The sequence below is a fragment of the Nicotiana tabacum genome, chromosome 9 (assembly GCF_000715075.1).
Source record: "Nicotiana tabacum cultivar K326 chromosome 9, ASM71507v2, whole genome shotgun sequence".
NCBI lineage: Eukaryota > Viridiplantae > Streptophyta > Magnoliopsida > Solanales > Solanaceae > Nicotiana > Nicotiana tabacum.
In genome coordinates, this window is record NC_134088.1 from 51,799,612 (window position 1) to 51,811,999 (window position 12,388).

Below are 12,388 nucleotides of genomic sequence, written 5' to 3' on the forward strand. Positions count from 1 at the left end.
AGTCTCGTAAGTTATAATATTTTCCTTATCGGGACTTCATATTCAATTGAGTATTGTCTTGTTCTAGTCAAGAGAGACGAGAGCCTATATATGCAGTATTACACTATTTTATTACCATTAAGCTATAATCGATGTGCAGGCCCCTATTGGGCAACCTCTGATCAAATTATGTTTTTCATGCACTTTTTTTTTATGTTCCCTTTTAAATATTAGTTCTAATTTTTAACATTTAGTTCTATCAACTGACTATTATAAGTTTTATATAGGCTACGGATAGGTCGGGGCCCTGTTCCGATCACAGTATATCCATCAATAGAGGCTTGTAGACATAACCTGTCAGTTAGTGCAGTATGTTGGTCTTGTAAGCCTTGTATATATATTTTGTTGGTTTGTCAGCTGTAGTAGTTAGGACGGCCTTGCCGGCCCAGCTTCATATTGATGTTTAGTCAGCGTTAGTTTCCATTCAGTTTTATATTTTGCTTCGCAAATTGTTTTGCATTGTGGCCCGTGACCAAAGTATGACATTATATGTTCAGAATCCCTTAGTCACAAGTTGGTGCACAAGGATAGGTAAGGCATCGGGTGCCGGTCTCGCCCCCCAGGTTCGGGGCGTGACAATGATCTTATAGCATATAAATCGATTAATTAGGAAACAAATGACTCTTTTATTTATAGATTACCCTTTCAAGTATATAAGAACCTCAAAATTTATTCTAATTTCAACACGTCAATACACAACTTCTTTTATATGCTCGATAATCTTCATATCAATAATTGTCTCAGAAAAGGCAATATTCAATATATAGAAAGAAATCTCGATAGAAAATATTTTGATTGAAAAATTATCCATTTTTCTCTTAGAAAAAAGAAGATATTGAGGCCTAAATTATGATCGATACCAACAGTAATCCAAATACTAAAATTGGTATTAATAATTATCAAATAATTGATAACATTGAGAAAAAAAAGCCCTTTTTATCTTACGAATCATCAAAATCAAGAAAATAATCAAACAAATTCGAAATTTTTTTTTTGACTAAATGGGAATGAATGACAAAATATTAAATCGTCCCATATTGAATCTGGAGTTTTGATTCTTCACAGAATTTGTACCACTTTATAATGTATATAAAATAAAATCGTGGATTATACCCAGCAAATTACTTCTTTTAGATTTGAATACAAATGAAAATGTAAGTCAAATATAAAAATAAAAAAATAAAACTTTTTTCCACGATCAAATAAAAAAATAAAGAATCGAATTCAAGAAGCAAAAGAACTCACAAGTCAAGGAGAAAAAGAGCGTAGACCAGATATAGAAAACAAAGAAAATCTGGGTTCTGTTCTTTCAAAATATCTAAATGCTGTTAAAAAAGATTACAGAAAATCAGACACAAAGAAGGGTAAAAAGAAAAAACAATACAAAAGCAACATGGAAGCATAACAAGATTTGTTCTTGAAATGTTATTTGTTTTTTCAATTGAGATGGAACGATTCTTTGAATCAAAGAATGATCGATAATATCAAGATATATTGTCTCCTGCTTCGACTGATAAATCCAAGCGAAATTATTATATCGTCAATTCAAAGTAGAGAAACGAGTTTGGATATAATGTTGACTCGGAAGAATTTAGCTCTTACATAATTGAAGAAGAAGGGGATATTGATTATCGAACCTATTCGATTTTCTGTAAAAAATAATGAACAATTTATTATATATCATAAAATTAAACACCAAACTAATCAAAGATATATTGATAAATATTTTTTGATGAATTCATTATGCAACCTCAAACGAAAAGAATAAATACACACAAATATCATTTTGATTTGCTTGTACCTGAAAATATTTTATGGTCTGGACGTCATAGAGAATTGAGAATTCGAAGTTTTTTTATGCGATGACCCGATAGGTCATTTTGAGTATTATCCCTTATTTCCGTATTTTGAGACCCCTGTTAGCTCCATTTGATATTTTTTTAGTTTGTGTGCATGGTGCGTGTCGCTTTTATGTGGAATTAAAAGAAAATATGACTTTTGGCTTTACAAACAACTTGAGTTGACCGCGGTCAATATTTTATATAAAACGACCTCAAATCGGTGTTTTGATGATTTCGGTAGGTCCGTATCGTGATTAAGTAGTATTTTTCCGTAAAGTAGTATTTTGAAAATTTAAAATTTTTTTAAGTTTGACCGTAAGTTGACTTCATATCTAATGGGTTCGGATTTTGATGTTGAAACTTGGATTAGGTCTGTGTTGCTATTTGAAACTTGTCTGCAAAATTTGGTGCAATTCAGAATTTATTTGACATGATACGGAAGCTTAGATGTGATGAGTTTACGTTGAAATTTCATTCAGTTTGGGGTTGATTTGCGAGCAAGTTCATATGAAGTTATTACACTTTAGTGCATGTGTGGTTTGGATCCCGAGGGGCTTGGATGAGTTTCGGAAGAGATTTGGATGTCTTGAACCGCTGGTGCATTGATACTTCTGGTGTTTGATGCAGATCTCGCATTTGCGAGGTCTGGCTCGCAATTGTGAGCCTCCCTTTTGCGAACAATAGCTCGTATTTGGGAGCATGGGCAAGAGTGTGATAATCTCGTAATTTCTAGGAACTTGTTTGCATTTGTGAACTGTTAGAGGTCACGTTTGCGATCCCAGAGTCGCATTTGCAACTTAGTGTGCTTTTGAGTGATATTCGCAACTGCGAAGGAATTGTCCGCATTTGCGAAGGGGGTCTGTTCGCAATTGCGAAACTTTTGTCGCAATTGCGACTTCTGTGACAGGGATCGCATTTGCGATGCTCGCAAATGCGAACAAGACTTCGCAATTGTGACATCTACAGCTGGGTAAAAGAGGGGAAAATTGGGACTTAGGTCATTTTACATCATTTCTCAACCCTAAACACTCTAGATGCAATTTTCCAAGAGACTTTTCTTCCAAAAATTCATTCGTAAGTGTCTCTAATCCATTTCCTTTCAATTACCAATTACTTTTTATGAGATTTCAATATCAAGTTTAGGATTTCCATGGTAGAAATTAGGGATTTGGATAGAATTTGAGATTTTTGTAAAATTGAGAATTAGACCTCAAATTGGGGTCGGATTTCGAAACAAATCACATAATCTGGCTCGGGTGAATGGGTAATCGGGTTTTGGTCCGAATATCGGATTTTGACCAAGCGGGCCTGGGGTTGACTTTTATTGACTTTTTAAAAAATGATCAAAATTGAACCTCTTTCATTAATGGAAAGTTTTTAAAGCTTATTTTGAATAATTTGATCAATAATTTGCTAGATTATGTTGGTTTGGAGGCTTGTTTGAAAGCCAAGGCTGTGGTTGGTTGATTTCTTTGACTCACAGAGTAAGGTAAGTGTTAGGTCTCACCGTGACTTGAGGGAATTAGGGATCCTTGAACTATGTGTTATGTGAATGCTGTGGGAAAATGGCATATATGAAAGGTGATGAGTGTATATACGCCGTCATGATATTAGTTTCCTTGATTTGGTTTATTTCATGATATATCTTGCTTCATGCCTAATTATTACATGCTTTATTTGACTTTTATGCCATAATTGTTACTTGTCATTCAATTATTCTTGTATTAAATTGTCTGTCCCTTCCATGACTCTATGCTTATTTGCTACTTGCTTTACTTGCATACCTAAATTGTCACATGCTTTACTTTCGATACTGTTTTGTAATATTTATTGCATTCTATAAATGTTGTTTCCCTTGCACGAGTTGTTTATTTGATAGATACCGATGAATTGATAAAGTTGAGACTTCGAGTTATTAAGATTCTTTATTTATTATGTGGTTCTTTATTGCCTTGTACATTTACCCTCTTGATGTATAATTTATTGTAAATTTGATTGATAAATTAATTATGTTGATTGAAATTGTCTGGGAAGCGGGTTGCACGTTGCAATGGAAACTGAAAGGTGACTAATTGAAATGGTAGAATAAGGACGGATTATGATATTGATAGATGATGATATGGTGGGATCGGGTTGTGTACTGCAATGGATTGTATATGTGGTACTTGTTTATGATTTGCTTAATTTACCTCGGTATTATGACATGAGACTATGAGACTTGTTATTCTGGGCTCTCTAGTAGTTGGATTTCGAGTTTGTTTTTATGAGCTAACTGCTTTACTTCCATTTCTTGTTTTTGTGTTATTATTATTTCTGCGTACAAGTTATTGTAAGTAGCCCGCCTTACCCTCGTCAGTACTCCGTCAAGGTCAGGCTCGGCATTTATAGAGTACTCGGGGTCGGTTTTACTCATATTACACTTTGCACTTCTTGTGTAGATATCGGAGTGGGTCCCAGCAGCGTTGCATGAGATTGCCCAAGTCCATCTACCTGTGAAGACTTTAGGTATAGCTGCACAACGTCCGCAGCCTTGAAGTCCCCTTCTATTCTATCATTGCAGTTTATTTTGATTCAAACAATTGTGTTTTATTCAGACTATTATCTGTAGTACTCTAGACGTTCATGTATTCGTGACTCCAGTCTCTGAAATTGTATTTGGATTACGTCGTTCAGTATTTGATCACCTTAATTCAGACTATTCAGTTTTATTGTTATCATTTGATTTGAATTGTTAAAATTAGTTAATAAAAATAGCCAACGTTGGCTTGCCTAGCAAGTGAAATGTTAGGCGCCATCACAGTCTTCAGGGTGGGAATCTCGAGTCGTGACAAGTTGGTATCAGAGCACTTAGTTGCCTAGGTCTCACGAGTCATGAGCAAGCTTGGTAGAGTCTAGAGGAACGGTACAGAGACGTCTGTACTTATCTTCTAGAGGCTATAAGGCTTTAGAAAAAAATTACTTCTTTATTTCTCTGTCATGCGGCTTATTTCCATTATTGAAGTTTGAACATTCTACTCTTGTTCTCTCGCAGATGGTGAGAACTCGCATAGCGTTTACAGCCGGGTAGGAGCCAGAGCCCCCTATTGCAGCCACTACCGGGGGTAGAGGCTGTGGTCGAGGTCGAGGCAAAGGCAGAGCTTAGCCTAGAGCACGAGCAGCAGCACCCATGGTGGAGTCTCAGGCCGGCCATGAGGAGGAGGTTCCAGCTCAAACTGCACCAGTCGGACCCACTCAGGTCCCAGAGGGATTCATTACCACTCCTGTACTTCAGGACTCTCTAGTCCGCTTAGTTGGACACATGGAGAGTGTGGCTCAGACCGAAGTATTTCCTATTATATCAGCCATCTCTCAGGCTAGACGAGGAGCACAGACTCGTGCCACTCACACTCTAGAGCAGATAGCTCCCCTATACCAGACTGTAGCAGCTCTAGTAGTTGGAGTAATTCAGCCCGTTGTTGCTACACAGCCCAGAGAGAGGCCCGCGATGTCTTATAAGGGATTTACGAGGTTGAATAAGTTCACCAAGCTCTTTCCTATTCATTATAGCGACACATCCTCTAAAGACCCACAAGATTACTTGGATCGTTGTCACAAGATGTTGGGCAACTTGGGTAATGTTGACACCAATGGGGTCGACTTTGCAGTGTTCCAGATGAGCGGTTCAGCCAGGAGGTGGTGGCAGGATTTTGAGCAGAGCAAACCAGTTGGTTCGCCTTCACTTACATGGGATCAGTTTTTGCAACTACTTCTGGAGAAGTTTATTCCTTTTACTCTGAGAGAGAAGTAACGTTGTAAAGACCCAACCAGTCATTTTGATTATTTGCACTTCGCTCGGTAGTTTGAGGGTATGAGTAGGTTTGTATGATGTATTATGACCTGTGTGAATTGTCGGTTTTGGTTTTCAGGTTATGCAGAATTTATTTGGAAGAATGAATTTCATGATTTAAGCTTTAAGTTGGAAGAGTTGACCAAGTTTGATTTTTTAGTACTTGACTTCAGATCAGAGTTTTGATGGTTCTGTTAGGTCCGAATGGTGCTTTTTGAATTGGGTATATGCCCATATTTGCACTTGGATATTTCTAGAAGGTATCAACAGTATTTAGCGAAAGTTGAAAATTTGAAGGTTTGGAATGCTCATAAGTTTGATCGGGAGTTGACTTTGATGATATCGGGTTCGAATTGTGGTTATAGGGATTGGGATAGCTTCGTTATGTCATTTGGGACTTTTGTACAAAATTTGAGTTCATTCTGAGTTTATTTGATAAGGTTCGACACGAGCTTTAAAAATTGAAATTTTCAAAGTTCATTAAGTTCGATTTGAGGTGTGATCCATGGTTTTGATGTTTTTATGCGTGATTTGAGGCCTCGAGTAAGCCCTTTTTATGTTATGGGACTTATTGGTATGTTTGGACGTGGTCCCGAGGGGCTCGGGTGAGTTTCAGATAGGTTTGGGTTGTGATGCACTTGTTTTTGATGTTTTTACTTTGTTCCTTCAAGCATAAATAGTACCTCATTAAGTACATGAGCTCCAATTTCTGTTCTGATTGAAGCATAATACCCGTATCATAATTTGGAAAACATAGCAACTGGAATCATCAAGTTTCGACATCGTATGAGGAGTATATGGTCATTTTACAAAGAAATGGATTGCCATATTTTTTTCAGATTAATTATGAAATTACCATTGAATTCGTATTTACAAATCTGCACTATTTCCAAATATTAAACCAACATATCTCTTTCATTATAAGGTCAAATGGAGAGATTCAACAGCTTAACTTGACTGGAAGTTCACAAGGAATCCATTGGAGACATCAAAAGCAAGTTTCTAGATTATTTGGCATATGAAACGAGGCAGAGCAGCTGGGCAAAAATATTTAATATCGAGGGTTTGTTCATTTGGTCATATTTTGAGCTGGGAAGCTCGAATTTGGGTAGTTTTTGAGGCGATTTTTACCATATGGATTGGAGTAAGTGTTATCTACCTGGTTTTGATTATATTTCGTGAATCTATCTCTGTTGGGTAATAGGATTGTGAATTTTAAAAAGATAATTGGGAGGTTTTGTCAAAAATTTCATAAAGTGAATTTTTGAGTTTTGAATATTGATTCGGAGACGGATTTAAGTGAAACTAGTATGGTTGGACTCGTAATTGAATAAGTTGTCGGATTTTGTGAGTTTTGTCATGTTCTGAGGGTGGGCATGTGTTTGACTTTTTGGTTGACTTTGGGCTATATATTTTAAAGATTCGACCTTTATCATTTGGAATTATTTCCTTAGGCATTATTTGATGTTCTTGAATTTCTTTTGGCTAGTTTCAAGCTGTTCATAGATCAATACACTGGATGGGAGTTTTGGTGCATCGTTTGACTTGCTCGGTAGTGGATTTGGCTTGTTCAAGTTAAGTAAAACTTCAAGTTTTGAACCCCCGAATATACGTGATATGTATCTGGTGTTGAGGTGACGCACATTCTAGGTGACGTGCGTGCATCGTTCGAATTGTAACTCGGTTATTTTTGTGGTACCATGTAGTTACCTAATCTTATTTGTATCTATGAAATCTCTACGTACTAGAGTAATTAAGTTGTGATCCATGTTAGAAACCATGTCTAGGCTATATGTTTATCTTGTTAGACCCACTGAGGTCATTTCTGATGTTGAGTCATTTGTTTACACTGCAATTACTTACTCAGTCATACGCATTCATATGCATTTCATATCTCAGTTTTAGTTACAATTTATTGATACATCATAGCATCATTTTAGGGGCTGATTTTCATGACATTGTGAGCCCGAGAGACTGGAGAGATTGATGACTGAGTGAGGTCGAGGGCCTATTTGTGAGGATGTTTATGGGATCAGGATTCATGCCGCAGCAGGTATTATTGATTCGTGATAGGATCAGGTTGCACGATGCAGTAGGTATTATTGATTTATGATGGGATCAGGCTACACGCCGCAGCAGGTATTATTGATTCATGATACGATCGGGCTGCACACCGCATTATGTATTATTGATCCATGCCATGATTGGCTTATTATAGCATTTGGGTAGGAGCTGCCCCTCCGGAGTCTGTACACGCACAGTGAGTGCAGCTGCTATTGATTTTTGGGCTTGATCTACCATGGACTAGATCTGCCCTGTACAGTACTGAGTGGGTGAGTGTGAGGATTTATATATGTTAGGGTTGGATCTGCCCTGTACAGTGCTGAGTATTTAGCATGATGTGTGAGAGGGCGAGACAATGAGATTGAGTACTCTGAGAGTGTGAGCACATGAGTTCATCATTGAGATGCATTGCATTTGACATGCATACTTGAGATACAGGCATAGAGATGCATTTCTTCATGCTAGCTGGCTTTGGTGACATTCAGGATTTCACTTGCATATTGACATGTAGGCATAGAGATGTATTATCCTCATGCTATTTGAAAAAATGAAATATCTTATTTATTGTTGAAAGAATTTTGGGAAAAATCACAGTTTTCAGAATCACTCATATTTTTGGTGAGTTGTTCAAAAGAATCGAGTTTTACTGACATATTTGAAAAATATGCCTATTTTCCATAACTATGAACGAGATGAGCATCATACCTCAGAGTTATTTCTTGTACCATTGATATTATATTGTTATGAACTATAGCTTGTTATTGGAGTTAGACTCCGACCTTTGTTCCAGCTCGTCACTACTCTCAACCTAAGGTTAGGTTTGTTACTTATTGAGTACATGGGGTCTGTTGTACTCATACTACACTTCTGTACCATGCGGGTAGATGTTGGATGTTGATGTTGCTATGTCTGACGGGAGATGGATTTGAAGATATACCTGCATTCCTGTCATAGCTGCCTCTTGATCTTTGTAGCTTTAGAATTTTAATATGTTAATGTATATTTCAAATAGATGATGTACCTTAATTCATACTGGCTTTGTAAATTTTAAACCTTAGAAGCTCATGATTTGTACTACCAGTCCTTGGGAAATGTATCAAGGCTAAGTTATTTTTATCATTTATTTGTATCAATGAATCTCATTAATTTAGATAGTTGTTAACTGGCTTACCTTGCGGGTTGGGCTAGGTGCCATCACAACTAGTTGGATTTTGGGTCGTGCCAAATTGGTATTAGAGCTCTAGGTTCATAGGTTCTACGAGTCATGAGAAAGTATCTAGTAGTGTCTTGTGGATCGGTATGATGACGTCCGTACCTATCTTCGATAGTTAGAATAAACCTCCCATCTTTCTCTTCTTGTCGTGCGACATTGATTCAGCTTGAAGCGTAACTATTTGAATTCTTTTCACACCCTCGTATGCGCATGTGAGCACTTGGTATCAGCTATGCATCGACGACTTGTGATTCCATGGATGAGGTGCGAGATGTGATTTTGGTGTGCTGATGATGGGCCAGTCTGGAAAGGGTATAAAGAGATGTTAGTTTGAGGCGAAGCAGGTGGGTTATAACCTACGAGGTAATCTACGGACGTGTGATTTTTATGATGTTGTGTGGATGCTTTCTTTTTTAACAGTGGGTTATATTTGTGCGATTTGAGTTTGGATCGATTGTGATAGTAGACCTGACCGTCGCAGGGATGGATGCGAGATTTGCAGATGATTTAAGGTATTAAATGGTTTGTATTACATGAGCTTATGGAGGATTTAGTTGAATCTTACTGCGGTATTATGGTAGTCATGGGGTATGGTTATTGTAAGTTAGCAGATGTTTTATTCCATGGCTTTGAGCCAAGTTGGAGAGTCTTCTATCGCCGAGTTGATTGCACGATTATGTGTTGTAATGGTTTCAGTTTGAGGTATACTTTTGAATCAGTTATGTCTTGCAGAGGTTGAGACCAAGGATGACTCGAGTAAGGGAATTTTTGGATGCGGGTTGTAATACACTCTATGGGTATATGGGAATCATGGAATAATTGAGTGATTCGTGAAGGATAAAGTATGCACGGAGTAGGAATTTTCATGGTTGCGTTAAGGTGGGTTACTTCTTTGGGTGTCATCGTGCTAACTGGGAAGATGTCGTTGGCCTGTATGTAGCAATTGAGATGTGAGCATAGTAGATAACTCTCGAGAAGGTTCTAATGGGTTCAATATTTGTATGTAGCAATTGAGAGTCTTACGGATTTGTATATGGCTAGAACTTGAGATTTACATTGGATGGTGTGTGGACTTGCAGTATTTCTATATCATTATGGATTATACATTTCAGTATCACGAAGGTGAAAGAAATGATTTTATACTCATAGAGGGTCTCTTTAGAGTGGGTGTCTCGGTTGTGGTATTTTCTGGGTGCTTAAGGGGGAATACGATGGCTTATGGGCCTTAGAGCGGTGAGATTTTATTCTAGTATCTCGTGGGGTTAGTTTTGGTTAAGGATTGTGGTGTTCTGGAAAGAAGAAGTGTCACCTTGAGGGTAATTTGGAAGGAACTCAAAGAAATGAGACAGTTTGGTAGTAGGTTGGATCAGCACAGTAGTGGGTATGATCGGTTCTTTAGGTACTTATGATGTGGTTAGTCTCTACAGGTGTTTCGTGGAAATGCTCTTGGGTTTTGGTGACCTGCGTGGCTTGGTTAAGTTAGAGAGGTTCAGTTCTGATAGCTTGGTTATGTACAAATGGATTCCAAAGAGTTCTCGATGATTTCTATCACAATTAGAGGTGGATATTTCCTACTGGCGTGAGGAACATGTTGCAATTGGGATTTTCTCTTGGATGAGATCAAATGGAAGGTTTCTGACTGACCGGATATGTATTCTGCTGGCGACTCAGAGTTGATCTTGAGAGTCTCGTGCTTTTCATATAATGGTATGATAGATGCGGTGTGTTGTGTAGGATTGAGATTTGCATGTGCTAGGTCACGATTCAATTTTTAGTGGAAGGTCATGAATTCTTAGACAACATGGATGGTTTCAGATATCTAAATGAATGATATTACTACTTGATATTGCTTAAGAAGGGTATGCATTTCAGAAGGTGCATTGTGTTTTAACTTATGGATGCTTCATTTGTATTGCGGTGCTCGCCTGGTTGATCGACTGTAACTATTTAGATTTTTCTATATGGCACAGAAGAATTATAGAAGTATTCCTCATGGGATGATCGTGTATTTGAGATGTGTTAGATATTCGGGCAGTGGAGTTTGGATTAGATATGGTGATTCGTGTGTTCTATGGATCGGGAGACTGGGAGTTTTCAGAAGCAGATTGTTCAATGGTTGTGGACTGTGAGAATGTTTCCAAACCTAGCCAGATGATAGTATGTGTTATGTTTAGGTCATTGTGGACTTTCAGAGGGTTATTTGTCTATTTGGGGATGACCAGAGTTGATTTAGGGCCCATTGGTAAGCCCAACAAGGATGTGTATTCTAGACCGGGTCCGATTGGTTGACTCCATACTGCGATTGTTGAGGGATGTGCCATTCGATTAGAGTTGAGCTTATTCATGTTCTGATATGTTCTACGAGTTACTCTTCTATGTTATGAGGGGTTATGATTCATTGGTTATATGCACACATGGTGCGGTTCTATTTGGACCTTATTGCGGAATTTGAGCGAGATGGGTATCAGGGTGTCGAATGATTGATTACGCATTAGTTATGTTCTTTTCGGACTATCGTATTCTATTATTCGCTTCTCTATGGTTATGGTCATGCACTTTTGGTACTAGACGTCAAATTGTGCGTGGTTGTTGATTTTGAGCATTGTGGCTCGAGGTATTTCATATGGACCAGTGTTTGGATGGGGTCACGCATTACAACTGGGTTATGTCGATATGTGATCCTTTGTGTTAGATTCATGTGTCTTGGTTCTACTAGGTATGATGGTTTCGTAGCATTGCGGTTGTGGTGGTACTTGTTGGACTTGCGAGATGGTTCTCTCATTTGAATCATTTTCCATGATTGAGTATATTTGCATTGTTGCTTATTGGTGCACAGATTTCACGGGTTGTGACATTAGGTTGTATTGATGTGGAAAATCAATAGAGTGGTTGTGTTTGATGAGATAAGGTCATTGGACCTCGAATGGATATTATCGGATTTGATTACGGAATATTAATATCGAAAGTTGGCTTAGGATTTGGCTTTGGTTCTTGTCGGACGAGAGAGGGCTCCATGACTTGTTGATCTGAGGGGTAGTTATGAGCTTCTCAAGTTTCTTTCATCATCGACAGTGCGTGAAGGTTTTAGAATGGGGTTTTGTTTGATATGAGGTTTATTACCGGTACCGGGTTTATTTTGAAAAGTTACTATGGTCGAAAATTATAGCTACGAGTATTTGAGTTATGTAGTATGTCATGTGAATGTCTCTTGGGTTATGGTTATGGCTTGATGCAGCTTGATTAGACTTATACAGTGTGTAGATACAAGATTCAGGTCTTATAAGAAATTTCAGATGTTGGAAATTGGATTCTAAGCCTTATGGGCTAAGGTTGAATTAAGGATCTTCAACTAGACCGTGTCGTCAGACTTATAAGGATAAGGGTAACGTGGGATCACCCCCGGGT